Here is a 12,574-nt window from a genome sequence, read left to right on the forward strand (position 1 = left end):
TCATTTGCTGCTGACCGCTATATATCAGATGTTACCTACACCCTCAGAAGCATCTCCGACCATTCCTCATTAATTATGCAATTTTAGGTCCGTCCTGCCTCCACTTTAGCTAAGGCTACATGGAAGTTAAATGCCTTCTGGTTGCATATTTTTAATTCCCATGAGCAAATAGTGTCTCAAATTACAGAACTCTGGCATATTCATGCCAATGGTATGTGCAATGGCAATACTTGGGAGACCTCCAAGGCATTCCTTTGAGGGATATTTATTGGAGAGGTAAAATCTATCAAAAGGAACACTGGTGCTAAGAGGGAAGGAATAGAATGGTTGGCAAGTGACCTGGAGGCGTGGCTATCAGCCTAGGAAGCACTTCTGCGGCTAAGCCAAAAGATTATTTTAGCAGGCTAGCCTTTTATGAGGAAGGTGAACACACTGGTCGCTTGTTGGCAAAAATAGCACATTCCCACAAAGTATCCCCCTCTACTGGATATCGGATATTAGACCAATATCGCTCTTGCAGAATGATGTAAAGATTCTGGCAAAAGTTTTAGCTTTAAGATTGAATAAGGTTATCTCCTCTATTATCTATTCTGACCAATCGGTGTTCATGCCTCAAAAATCTACAGCTATTAACTTGCACAGACTTTTTCTTAATATATAGTAACCAGCGGATAACTTAGGTGATCAAGCATTACTGTCCCTTGATGCCCATAAGGATTTTGAGAGCAATGAATGGGAATATATTTGGGCAGTTATGCATAAATTCGGGTTTGGAAAAGGTTTATTTCCTGGGTCCAATCATTATATAATGCTCCTATAGTGGCCATTTGGGAGGTGTGAAAGGTTTCTCCGAGCTTTAGATTGCATAGAGGCACAAGGCAGGGTTGCCCCATCTCCTCACTTCTTTTTGCCCTAGCCATTGAACCTATGGCTGCCCTAATCAGATCTAACACATTAATACAGGGATTTCATTATGGGGAACTTCATGAAAAATTTATGATGTATGCTGATGACACCATGTTATGCTTGGGGGACACCTCTACCTCCCTACATGATGGTCATATGAAAATTTGGAAAGTATTCAGGACTGGTTATAAATAGGACTATGTCCACACTAATGCTGCTAGACAGGGCACCAGACTCTCATTTATTGGCCATACATATTATTCCTATCTCCACATCCTTTCAGTATTTGGGCAAACAGGTTACTCCATGCCCCCTAGATTATATCTGTCTTAATTTGAGACATTTGCTCAATCGCTGCTGATGAAACTTTAGACTAGGCTAAAACTTTCCCCGGTAATTATCTTGATGCTGCAGTTACCATATGCAGGGCCGTCTTTAAGGCAGGGCAAAAGGGGCAGCTGCCCTGGGCCCTGTCATTGTTGTGGGGCCCAAAACAGCTGCCTCATACTTGCCAACTATACAGGTTTAAATTCCCTTGTCTCTTGAAGTTTTATTCCTGTGCTGTGTCCTAATATCTGTGTGAAGTGCTAGTAATAATGCTGCCCAGCTCTGCCCTATTGTTGTGTGCAAATGACTCACCTGCAGACCCTGTGTTTACATGTAAATAGCCAGCATTCATATGTAAATAGCGGTGACAATACTAAGTAAATAGCTGCGGCTGGCGGCATTGATATGTAAATAAAGGTGCCATTCCTATGTATATCATGCTCCCCTGCTGTGAGGAAGTGATGTGCTGTAACCTCTAGCAACTAATCAGTGAGCTGTAACATGTGCTGTAACCTCTAGCAACTAGTAGTAAGCAGTAATGATATGCTGTAACTGCTGGCAACCAATCGCAATTGCTGCCTGATCTGATACAGAAAACTGATTTTAGGTCTAGCTGCTATTTATTGTATGCCTCAGAGCAGGTGGAGAGGGAAATTGCATGGGGGGGGGGGGGGGGGGCAAGAAAAATCTTGCCCAGGGCCCAATCTATATTAAAGAAGGCCCTGACCATATGTGCTGCATAATTCCACTATAGTTATCCCTTTGAAAATTCCATATTATGAACTCAATCTTTAGATCCCTCTCCTGGCATTCTAAACCTGCTAGAATAAAATTGGACACTGGAGGAATGGTGGTGCCCAACACTTGGCGTTATTAATTAGTCTCACAATTGTAACACATAGCGAGGGCTATACGTCCACTGAAGGACCTGGCGCTGAACCTTCTAGATCCTCCACTCAACTTTTTTTTTTTTTTTTTTTTTTTTAGTTTTCCTGCCAGTATAGGGGTGGCAGATGGCTTGGAAGCATTGCACTTTAGCAAATCTAATAAGCTGTATCCTACTTCTAACCGTATGCAAAAGGTTTGGAACAAGGTCAGGATGCTGCAAGGTGTTACTTGGTTTACCAGATATCGCCCTATCTGGTATAATAATTATTATCAGGTGGTGGTGAAACTGCAACATGGTGCAAAGTGAAAACACTTCAGTATTTCTTAAATGCCTCACATTTTCGGTAATTTTAAAAATGACATGCTTTCTCATATCTCCAATCAGCCTTTATGCTCCCTCATCTATGTATTCTTATTATTTGCAACTTCAGCATGCAGTCAGGGTCCAACAGGGGGCGTCTTTTGCAATTGTGCATACTTTTGAGAGTACACTACACACTGGCCAGATGAACCCACATGGGGGTCTGGTCAGATCTCACCTAAACTAGATGTTGTAGGGATGATGGGGATTTGATATATCTCTTATAGAGGTGTCCAAAGTTACATTTATATTGGAAAAAGGTCATAAGCACTCTTAACCCGGGTCTTCCAGGTTCAGATTCCAGAGGACCAGAAACATTGTCTGCTAGGTATCCTAGATAACCTCCCTGTGGAGGACAATCCTAGACATGCTATTACCAGGGCTCTCTTTCAGGCCTGTAAATTAATTTTGAGGCATGGAAGTCCACAGACTCTCCCACAGTGCAGGAATCGATTTCCGAAATGAAAGATACCATCCGACTTGATAAGCTCATTTACCAGCACAGAGGTAGAAAGGACAAATTTGATAAATGATGGTCCTCCTGGCTAGATGTTCCAAGCTTACCCCATTGGACCTTGTTTTGGACCGTATTCTTTAAAAGTTCAAAAGATACAGTACCAATCAATGTATTTGGAGGTTCCATAGTTGTGGTTTTGCAGAAATATCATATTGTGTGTATTAAGAAATTGTTTGACTATACAAGTAATGTGAAGTTCAATGCAGGTAGTGTGGTGAACATTGACTTAAATCCATGTATGTTAATATCTGCAGTCCTTATATACTTATTTTGCTCTGGATGATGTATGTCTTATTTCTTCTGCTCAATAAAAATCATTTGTTTGAGAATTTTTTTTTAACCTATTACAAGACAATTTTATGGTACAGTTCATAGAAGCCCCAACTAGAAATGATGCTCTGCTGGGCTTGGTAATCTCTAACCATGCAGAGCTTATCACTTACCTCTAAAGCAGTTGGTCAAACACTATTGTTAGCTTCTGTGTTTTTCACCTGTAGCAGCCCCCTTTCTCAAAGGGCACATAGACCTACCGGTACTTGATTGTCCCCAGGAATTATACACAATGCTATAGTGCCTGGCCACCGTGCCAGGGCAGGCGCGAACTGAGCAAAGCAAACAGGTACTTGCGGTTGGCAGACAGGCAGAGTGGTTTAATGACAGTCCAGGTACAAGGCAGGCAGAGTTCAGAGAATAGTCCGAGATCCAATCTGAGGTCGTCAACAAGGAAATTTAAACAGCACAGGAGGACAAACAGGCAACTTGAAGCAAGTATTACACACACTATCACAAGCATGAGACTGCAAGCTTGGCTGGCTTATATCAGGTTTGGTCTCCACCCAGAGTCTGGCTGCATCAATCACCCTGTAGGTGGACAGAAAGACAAGGGAATGCCATAGCCAAAACCAGGAAGAAATGAGGAGCAGGAGTGCTAGATTCTCCTGACAATTACTGATGTTCATATAAAAGAACATCTGGGTAGCAGTGACCATAACATGATTAATTTAATGCTTGCTGTAAACAACAAGCACAACAAGTACATACTGTAAAGATAAAAACACTTAACATTAAGAGAGCAAATTTTCCAAAACTGAGGGCTGCTCTCTAAGACTTATACTGGGAAGGAATATTGGCATCGATGAACACATAACAGAAATGGGAATTCTTCAAAATGTATGCAAACACACTGCAAAATATATTCCCATGAGCATGAGCCTAAGGCCAAAGTTAAAAAAAATATATACATAATAAGAAAACAGCTATTACAAAACATAAAAATATAGGAACACTATCATCATTTAAATCTTACAAGGGATATAACAGAATATGTAAAAAAGGTAATCAAGGCCGAATTTTATTTTCAAATGAACAGTTTGAAAAAGAGCCTACTTTTTAATATATTTATAAATTATTTAAAAGGCCTGGGATTAAAAGTACAATTTCAGTCTTTGCAGATGACACCAAGCTATACAGTGGAATGACATCCTAACCGGATGTCCCCAACTTACAAACTGACCTCAATGTACTTAACCACTCCAGCCCCGGAAGATTTTCCCCCTTAATGACCAGCCCATTTTTTGCCATACAGCACTGTGTCGGTTTATCTTTCAATCGCGCGGCGCACAAATATTATTTTGGTGATATTTGATCACCCCTGTGGTTTTTATTTTTTGTGCTATAAACAAATAAAGAGTTAAAATTTTTGAAAAAAATATTCTATACTTTTTGCTATAATAAATATCCCAAAGAAAAAAAATTCTTTATCAGTTTAGGCCAGGGATAGGCAATTAGCGGACCTCCAACTGTTGAAAAACTACAAGTCCCATCATGCCTCTGCCTCTGGGTGTCATGCTTGTAGCTGTCAGAGTCTTGCTATGCCTCATGGGACTTGTAGTTCTGCAACAGCTGGAGGTCCGCTAATTGCATATCCCTGGTTTAGGCCAATATGTATTCTTCTACATATTGTTGGTAAAAAAAAAAAAACGCAATTAGCGTATATTGATTGGTTTGTGCAAAAGTTATAGCGTCTACAAAATAGGGGATACATTTATGGCATTTGTTTCTTTTTTACTAGTAATGGTGGTAACCTGCGATTTTTAGTGGGACTGCGACATGTGAAAGACAGATTGGACACTTCTGACACTTTTTTGGAACCATTGACATTTATACATACATATATGCTATAAAAATGAACTGATTACTGTCTAAATGTCGCTGGCAGGGAAGGGGTTAAATGTGTTCCCTCATGTGTGTTTCTAACTGTGGGAGGATGTGACTGACTGGAGGAGAATACAGATTGCTGTTCCTAATTACTAGGAACAGCAGATCTGTCTCTCCTCCCCTGTCAGAACGAGGTTTTGTGTGTTTACACACACAAATACCCGTTTTGGCCCTAGTGCTCACGGATAGTTCGGTGGACATCGCAGCCGCCAGCCACAGGCACAGGTCTCCCACCATGCAGCGGGTGTACACGCCCACCTGCTATGGCCCTTAAAGGAGCACACGTACAAGTATGGTGATTCGTGAGAACGAGCCGACCTGCTGTCGTATAATGATGGAGGCTAATCGGCAAGTGGTTCATTGGGCATTGGGCAACTGTGTGGCAAATGAGGTGATAAATGTAAAGTTATGCACTTGGGGACTAAAAATATGCATGTATCATACATACTAGGGCGAGTACAACTGGGTGAATCGATGGTGGAGAAGGATCTGGGTTTTCTGGTAGATCATAAGCTTAATGATAGCATGCAATGCCAAGCTGCGGTTTCCAAAGCGAGCAAAATCCTTTCTTGTATTAATCATTAGTACGACCTCCTTTGGAATATACAGTTTAATATTGGGCATCAGTTCTCAAAAGGATATTGGGGACCTGGAAAAAGGGCAACCAAACTGATGGAGGTATGGAGGAGCTCAGCTATGAGGAAAGATAAGCTGAACTGAGTTTATTCTCTCTTGAGCAGAGGGGATTAAGGGTGATATGATCAACATTTATAAATTAATAAGTGGTCCATATAGTGAACTTGGTGTAGTTATTCACTTTATCCACTTCAGCTCTGAAAGATTTTAACCCCTTCATGACCAGGCCAATTTTCGCTATTTGGCACTGCTCTAATTTAACTCCCGATTGTGCAGTCATGCAACGCTGTACCCAAACAAAAATGTATATAATTTTTTTTCACATAGATAGAGCTTTCTTTTGGTTGTATTTGATCACCACTGGGTGATTTTTAATTTTTTGTGATATAAATGAAAAAAGACTAATATTTTTCACTTTCTGCTTTAAAACCTATCCATTAAAAAATGTAGGAAATCTAATTTCTTCTTAAATTTTGGCCAAAATGTATTCTGCTACACGTTTTTGATAAAAAATAATCAATAAATGTATATTGATTTGTTTGCGTGAAAATTGTAGTGTCTACAAAAGTATACTGGAATCTTTAGTTTTAAATTCTTTTTTTTTGTACTACTAATAACAGTGATTAAAGCGGTTCTGCACCTAAAAAAAAATATTAAAAGCCAGCAGCTACTAATATTGCAGCTGCTGACTTTTAATAAATTGACACTTACCTGTCCCAGGGTCCAGCGATGTCGGTCGCTCGTCTCCCTGCTCCCCCTGCCGTCATCCTCTGTCAGGGAATCGAGAAGTGAAGCGTTGCGGCTTCACTACCTGGTTCCTTACTGCGCATGCGCGAGTCGCGCTGCGCGTCTCTTCTGGTCCCCGCTGTGTCCTGGGAACTGTGTGTTTCCCAGAACACAACGGGGGGGGGGGGGGTGTCTGCGGCGGTCTGTCCCGGAAGTGGGTGCAGATACCTGGATTATCCAGGTAACTGCACCCCCCTCCCCCCTGAAAGGTGCCGATTGTGGCACCGGAGGGGGGGAGGGATCAGATTAGCGTAACTTCCCCTTTAGGATGGAGAACCGCTTTAAATACTTATAATGGGACTGTGATAGTGGGGCAGGCAATCTGACACTAACTAACAATGGGGGGAACTGACTAACTGCCGCTAAGATCACCAGTGACATTAATACAGTGATCAGTAATAATACTATACACTGTAAGCAGGCCCGGACTGGCCATAGGGCACACCTGTCATTTGCACAGTGGGCCTGGGCCACCAGGCCGCATGTACTAAGAAGAGCGGCCTGATGATGAACAGGCCGCACAGCGGGAGGTAAGCTGCGACCATGGGCTAACACATCCATGTGGTCATGCCTGTGTGTCTCCTCTCCCGGATCTCCAGCCCCACCAACGATACCATCCTATCAGCAGAGCAGGGGACAGGGGAGCTGGAGATCTGCACAGAGAGTGAGTTTTTTCATACTAACGGGCAGATAATCACACGCTTGTTAATATGATTCAGATTTGCAACTCCTTCTGCCCCCTGCCCTGCTGATAGGATGATATAGTCGGTGGGACAGGAGACCCTGGGGAGGACACACAGGCTGAATCCTGCCTCTGCCCTGCTGAAGGTAGGACTGTGCAGAGGAGGCAGAGAGTAAAAGGGGGCACTGTGATTAGAGAGAAAGGAGGGGCATGAATACAAGGGGCACTGTGAATGCTAGGGGCACTTTAATATAACAGGGACTGCACTGTAAAGGGACATGCCATGAAAAACCCGACCCCGTTCTCTGGAAAAATTGGCTGCCAATTTTGTGTCCAGTCCGAGCCTGATTGTCACTGTACTAATGACACTGGATGGAAATGGATTAAAGGGGTTGTAAACCCTCATGGTTTTCCACCTTAATGCATTCTATGCATTAAAGTAAAAACCTTTTTTAGTCCTGCAGCCCCCCAGCCCCCCCGTTTTACTTACCTGGACGCTGTCATCCTCTGTCGGGGAACGAGCACACCATCTGTAGCTGGTGTCTCGTGTCGCAACTGGATAGATTGATAGCAGCACAGTCATTGTCACCAGCTGCTGTCAATCAAATCCAATGACGTGGCGTCAGGGGCCGAGGCCGAGTCCTGCATTCTGTGTGAATAGACACAGATGCGGGACTCAGAAGCGCGCCTGCATGGGTGTCCACCAAGAAGAGTGCTTCTCCAACGTGGACACTCGATGTGGGGAGGAGCCACCAGCACCGCGTGGGACCCCAGAAGAGGAGGTTCGGGGCCACTCTGTGCAAAACGACCTGCACAGTGGAGATAAGTATAACATTTTTGTTATTTTAAAGAAAACAAAAAACAAGGGTTTACAACCCCTTTAACTTCTAGGGCGATCAAGGGGTTAAATATGTGCCTAACAATGGGTAATGTTTGTAAAGTGTACTGCTTTTACTAACTTATCTCTAAGTTTCTCATCCCTGCTTTGTAGGTATGAGAAACACTCTGTGTACAGAGCTCTGTGCTGAATATCAACACAGAGCTCTGGGCTGTGAATGTACACGGCTGATCAGCATGTCCCAGCCGTGAATAATTGGCTGGGATTTACTGACAGGCAAGTGTACAATCACTCCTGCTGTGTACCTAAACCTGGAAGTAGGCAGCGATGTACCAGCACCTCGCTTTGTCTACAGCCAGTGCCATATTAGTAGCATCATGGGTCCCTGGGCAAAGTAATGTTATGGGGCTCCTACAAGCCTGCCAAATTTACGCACCTACTCCTAAGAATTCTCAAATCTTTGGTATAAAAAATCCCTGAGAGACATGTACTCTCTCAGCCCCCCCTCGCACCTGTACGCTCGCAGCCCCCTTCCCACCTGTACGCTCTCAGCCCCCTCACACTTGTAAATTCTCAGCCCCCTTCACACCTGTACTCTCTCAGCCCCTTCACACCTGTACTCTCTCAGCCCCCTCACACCTGTATGCTTGCAGCCCCCCCACACCTGTACACTCTCAGCCCCCTCACACCTGTACGCTCTCAGCCCCCCCACACCTGTACGCTCTCAGCCCCCTTACACCTGTATGCTCTCTGCCTCTTCACACATGTACACTCTCAGCCCCCTCACACCTGTACGCTCTCAGCCCCCACTCACACCTGTACACTCTCAGCCCCCCTCACATCTGTACACCCTCAGCCCCCTTTCACACCTGTACACTCTCAGCCCCCTTCACACTTGTATGCTCGCAGCCCCCCTCACACCTGTACACTCGCAGCCCCCTTTACACCTGTACGCTCCCAACCCCCTCACACCTTTATGCTCGCAGCCCTCCTTCACACCTGTACACTTGCAGCGCCACTTCACACCTGTTCGCTTGCAGCCCCCCTTCCCATCTGTACGCTCTTAGACCCCTCCAACGCCTGTAAGGTCATATAATCAGCCCCCTTTCACACTTGTACATTCGCAGCCCCCCTCCCACCTGTACGCTCTCAGTCCCCCTAAGCCTGTACAGTCTCATCCTCCCTTCAAGGAATTAAAAATATAAATATATACGCACCAATTTCTGCATTCTGAGCTCAGCGCACTCCTGATCCCTGCATTCTGAGCTCAGCGCACTCCTGATCCCTGCATACTGAGCTCAGCACACTCCTGATCCCTGCATTCTGAGCGTAATGCACTCCTTAAAGTGGTGTTGCCACAAAAAAATCAAAAATAGTTTAAAATTCTTAAAAATAAATAAAAAATAATTGGAAAAAAAATGTTTTACTCACCTCTAAATGCCTGTTGCTAGGGGTCCCTCGTAGTCTGTCTTCTTCATTGCCCGGGCTGGTGACATCACTTCCCCTCGTGCCGCACAGTCATCTGGGACCTGTCACGTGTCCCAGATGACTGTGCGGCGTATCACGGCTCCCTGCGCCGCTCGCGCATGTGCAGTGGGTGCCCGGCTGTGAAGCCACAGCCGGGTGCCCACAGTAAGAATGACGGCGGAGTGGGGAACGAGGGGGGGGGCTTCGTTCCCCCCGCATCGCTGGACCCTGGGACAGGTAAGTGTCCAATTATTAAAAGTCAGCAGCTGCAGTATTTGTAGCTGCTGACCTTAAATTATTATTTTTTTTTTAGGGGGCATCCCACTTTAACTCTGTATTCCAAGCCTAACATATTCCTGAACCCTGCATTCTGAGCGAAATCCACTCCTGAACCCTGCATTCTGAGCGAAATCCACTCCTGAACCCTGCATTCTTAATGCAACGCACTCTTGAATCCTGGATTCTCTGCAAAATACACTCCTAAACCCGGTCTTGTAATGTTTTTGTCCTGAGTAAAAATATTTTATCAAGAAAAAAAAGGTCTTACTGTCTTTTTTTTTGGAGGGGGGGGCTTCATAATTCCCTGACTATAGGCTCCTGAGATGTAAATCCAGCCCTGGCTGCAAATTGCATCAGGCCGCACAAAAAGTACACATACGGCATTTACAATCTACGTTTGGGGTTAACAATATATTATCCCAGCAGTAGATCACAAAGGCAGTGCATTTTGAACATGGTACAGGAAACGCATATGGAACATGCCTTTTTTGCCACCGTGTTCTGGTGTGAATCGGCCCTGGGCCCGGTGATCTTTTGCTTCATCAGTGTTCGAATAGATCTCCATCCCTCAAAGGTTGCCTACCCCTGACTTAAAAGCATCTGTCTCCTTGTGATATCTTCATAGTTTGTGATCATTTACAGTATGTTGGGATTTAATTTTGTACTGAAATGTTTGCACTTGGTGGACTTTATAATACAGTTTGTATATTCTACTGTTATATTACTACACATTATGTATACCAATTTTGTGTTTTTATGATATTGTCAAGTGACAGCATACCTATTTTTATACCGATTTTGTCTTTCATTATATTCTTAAAGTGACAGTGCACCTATTTTAGAGAAATCCAAAAACGAACACACGAGACACGGTCAAGCTTTCATCCAAAGTAGGCACCTGCCTACAAGCTATTTGGATTTGGGCACAGACATTTCCCAAGTTCTGTTTTATAGTGCAGGTCAGTGACCTGACAAGGATCTATAGCTCACCTACAATCATGTCACTTCACCCCATATTGGTATTGTTTGTTAATTAATACATGATATAAGTAAGTATATCACATTTTGCAAAATAGACTATTGAGCAGCCATAGAGGGATACCTTTAAAACAGATGTATTGCGTTATTTGCAAACCAAAATTCTTTGTTTTTATGCACATTTGCTAGAAATATATAAGGGTATATAGCAGAGGGTTAGTTCAAAATCTTCAGAAATATAAGCACTTTACTCCAGGTGGTCCTGTTTTATAGATGCCTAAACTTGTTATTAACCCCAACCCACCCGCCGCAGTGTCCCTTTAAAAAGTTCTAAATGTCAAGGGGGTAAGAAGGATTGGCATTATTTATTTTATTTTTATTTTTTATTGTTTTAAACAGGGATTTGTTCTATGTTACATACTCCTTATTTCTGTACTGTAAATGTTGTGTTTCAGCCATACAACCTAGTCCCCTTCATTTACCTTTTTATCTATTAACCCTTTCCTGTCAGCAGGGCCTCAGGAATAGCTCAGGGTTCTATATTAAATAATGCAGAGAGTTCAGGGTCTGGATTAAGTAACCAAAGTTCAGGGGTCATGATAAACTGACAAATAGAGTTCAGGTTCAGGATTATGCAGCACACAGAATTCAAGGGTGAGTATTAGGTAATGCATGGAGTATAGGGGTCTGGATAAAGTAAGGCACAGAATTCAGGGGTCAGGATTAAGTAAGGCACAGAGTTCAAGGGGCAGGATTAAGTAACACACAAAGTTCAGAGGTCAGGATTTTGTAATGCACAAAGTCCAGGGATCAGGATTAAGTAGCACACAAAGTTCAGGGGTCAGGATTCAGTAACACACAGAGTTCAAGGGACTAGATAATATACAAAGTTCAGGATGATGTAATGCACAAGGTTCAGGGGTCAGGTTTAAGTAGCACGAAGAATTCACGGGTCATGATTAAGTAATCAACAAAGTGCAGGAATCAGGATTAGGTAATACATATAGTTCAGGGGTCAGGATTAAGTAATGCACAAAGTCCAGGGGTCAGAAGTTAGTAATGCAGAAAGTTCAGGGGTAAGGATTAAGTAACACACAAAACTTAGGGTTCAGGATTTAGTAATAAATAGAGTTTAGGGGTCATGATTATGTAACGATTTAGGACTAAGTAATGCACAAACTTCAGGAGTCAGGATAAACTAAAATACAAAGTGCAGGTGTCAGGATTAAGTAACACACAGAGTTAATGGGTCAGGATTAGGTAATGCACAGAGTTCAGAGGTCAGGATTAGGTACCGCACAAAGCTCAAGGGTCAGGATTAGGTAACGCATAAAGCTCAAGGGTCAAGTAATGCACAAAATGCAGGAATCAGGATTAAGTAACACACAGAGTTGAAAGGTCAGGATTAAGTAATGCAGAGTTCAGGATTAGGTAATGCACAAAGTAAAAGGTTCAGAAGGAAGTAATACACAATGTTCAGGCGTCAGGATTAAATAACACACAGAGTTCAGGGGGTCAGAATTAAGTAATGCAGAGTTCAGGCGTTAGGATTAAATAATTTGCAGTGTTTAGAGGTCAGGATTAAGTCATGCACAAAGTTTAGGAGTCAGGATTAACTAACACACAGAGTTCAGGGATAAGGATTAGGTAATGCACAGAGTTCAGGGGTAGGCATTAAGTAATGTTCAAAGC

At 43.2% G+C, this 12,574-nt stretch overlaps 1 protein-coding gene across 1 annotated transcript in view; it reads right to left on the reverse strand.

The window, feature by feature from the left end:
* The window catches only part of SHISA8 (shisa family member 8), a 408,698-nt gene that overhangs the window by 173,414 nt on the left and 222,710 nt on the right, over window positions 1-12,574 (reverse strand). The window lies entirely within an intron of this gene.

Source organism: Lithobates pipiens, unplaced genomic scaffold, assembly GCF_037356315.1.
Source record: "Lithobates pipiens isolate NorthernLeopardFrog02 unplaced genomic scaffold, aLitPip1_a1.2 Scaffold_23, whole genome shotgun sequence".
Classification (NCBI taxonomy): domain Eukaryota; kingdom Metazoa; phylum Chordata; class Amphibia; order Anura; family Ranidae; genus Lithobates; species Lithobates pipiens.